The sequence below is a fragment of the Prunus mume genome, linkage group LG8 (assembly GCF_029339155.1).
Source record: "Prunus mume cultivar Tortuosa linkage group LG8, ASM2933915v1, whole genome shotgun sequence".
Classification (NCBI taxonomy): Eukaryota; Viridiplantae; Streptophyta; class Magnoliopsida; order Rosales; family Rosaceae; genus Prunus; species Prunus mume.
This window is the reverse complement of record NC_142705.1, coordinates 14,603,140-14,605,636: the sequence shown is the minus strand read 5'-3', so window position 1 is coordinate 14,605,636 and position 2,497 is coordinate 14,603,140. Positions and strand designations below refer to the sequence as shown.

General features: G+C 33.6%; 1 long non-coding RNA gene across 1 annotated transcript; it reads left to right on the top strand.

Moving 5' to 3' along the window:
- Positions 1–960: 960 nt before the first annotated feature.
- LOC148914802 (uncharacterized) lies at positions 961–1,853 on the top strand. Its single transcript, XR_016122855.1, has 2 exons — positions 961–1,462; positions 1,573–1,853. It is a non-coding gene; the product is annotated as an uncharacterized LOC148914802 (long non-coding RNA).
- The last annotated feature ends 644 nt before the right edge of the window (positions 1,854–2,497 follow it).

Genomic DNA, 2,497 nt, shown 5'->3' with positions numbered 1-2,497 from the left:
ATGAGTTTTGAGTGTGTGTAATGATGGGTTTTGGGTGTGTTTATAAGTGTTTTGGGTGTTGGGATTTTTTATAATTTCAGCCCCTATTTTGGGTGTTTTAGTGAAACTCCCCTTTTTTTTAAATGAACCTATTTTCTCTCTCCAAATAACGTACCTATTTTTTCCTCTAATAATGTACCTATTTTTCCTCTCCAAATAATGTACCTATACACATTTATAGGTATATTGTAAAATTTTACTTGTGGGTAAATAATGTACCTATATTTTATATAAATTATTGTGTACCTATTTTTAATTATGAAAAATATACGCAATTACAAAGTAACTGACTTTGTTTTTTTTTAGTAAATAATATACCTATATTTTATATGTATATATTTATATTATATTTTTCATAGGTACATTATTGGATATGTAATTTACATATATTTTTTTTTTGCAATTTTAGTGGGCGAGATGTGAGAGGGAATGACAACTAAAAGAAATGGGGTGATTGATATGCTATTAATAGGGAGTATATTAATTACAATTATGACAGTTAATGAAATGCTTGAAATAAAATTATAAATAAAATATGAAGTTTAGTGGCAACGATGTAAAAACATAGAAATACTACGACCTCTTATATTCTACTGGTCATTTAAATTTGAAATTGGGTTTTACACATAGATTTATAAAGTGATGGGTATATGTCTAGGAAATAGAAAATGTAGGGGTCTATATTGGACTGTATTCCTTTTTTAAAGAGAAATACTTCCAACAGTCTTTTTGCCTTATCCAACAAAGAGAAATAGCCTTTAATCGATTACTTTAATTATAAATTATTGCTAATCTAATATTGGAGAAATGATGTGTGAAAGAGAGAGAGAGATATACACCAGCCATGCCAAGGCATCAAGTAAGGTAGATTTTCCTGAACCAGAAGGACCACTAATCCCATTCAAGAGCTGCTTTCTTGAGGTTGCGTCACAGCCACCAAATACTTCCCTGCAGAAGCCGATCTTTTATCCTCTTCAATCATTCCCTCCATATAACCACCCGACCTTTCAGCCGGGATGAGTTTCTACAGCCTGACATAACCGTGTTCTCTCATAAATTTCTTTCTGTCTCGTTGTTGAGGGCCCAACCAAGTGCTCGTCGGATCTCACTTAACTATTTCGTACTTGTTTAGGTGTGGATATTTGTATCTCATTGTTTACCATGAAAAATAACAAAGACCTAGAATACGCTTTGAGAATGTGTGAATTACGAGCGTCCCACCCACTACCAAAAATCGAAGTATTAGCGGCTCTCTCTCTCTTCCGAGTATTTCCTAGGGTTTCCTCCAACTGAAATTTATTTCTCCTTTCACTAGTCAGTCCTGTTCCTGTATAACCAGCCCCCTCTTCCTCTTCCTCTCCCCAACTTCTTTCTTTCAATTCTTCTTTCGTTTCTTTGGTTCCATATCATATATGGTTGGTTGGTAAGAATTTGTTTCTGTTTTTTTCAAGAAGTTGTTTCCTTTTTATTTATACCATGGATCATGGATGCTCACTTAGATCCGGGATAGTTATACCATTTCAACTGCTGCAGGTTTGATGGAGGACGCATAACTTTTATTTAGTTTTTATTTTTCCTGCAGCAAATTAAGAAGAAGGCCAGGAGATTTCTTCTGTAAAGCTTCAGAGAGCAAGAGTTTGAGTTGTGTGGATGTGGATGTGGGGTAGAACAAAAGGGTAGAGAGATTGAAGTCAAAATTTGTGTTTCTTTTCTTGTTTGGAGAGATGGAAAGAAAGGGAAATTGTATATTATTTAAAAAGCTTATCAAAATTAATGGTTAAGTATAAATAAAATAGAAAATAAAGTAAAGTGAATAGTGTTTTCCATTGCCCTTGCCCTTTGGAATGGAACCAAAAAAGGCAACATTGCAACTATTCATGTGAATAATGTCAAACATTGCCTTGCCTTTGCTTTTGCCCTTCCCTTTTGGGGTGGAGGTGCTCTAAGGCTGTGTTTAGTAGGCTTGGACTGGACTGACTTAATAGCACTTGAAACCCATGTTTGATAAGAGAGGGACCAACAGTAAAAAAAACCCCTTTGTGTCCCTCATACACCAACATAAATTGTCATCAATATGTGTATTAGAAGTCCCACTGGGTGTGCCAAAATATGTTTACCTTGAAAAATAACAAAGACATAAATTATAATAAATTAGAATCAATTATCTAATTACCTTTAATGCCAAGTAATTGTCGACAATATCCATTTAATTTAGATAATTATCAATTAAATGATAATTCCCTAATATTAGCCATATATTGGCCTGGATATTTAATAAACATTAGGACCCACACCACTTGTTCATCGATCGAGAGCCCATTTCTTGCGGCTCTTCATCTTATACTTTGATATGGTTTCCAATTTATAAACTGTCTTTGATTTCTTTGTGGTTTTAGATTTTATCTCAAAAACCCTCGATGCAAAGAAAATAAGTAAATTTAGGTTTTAGCAAAAAAAA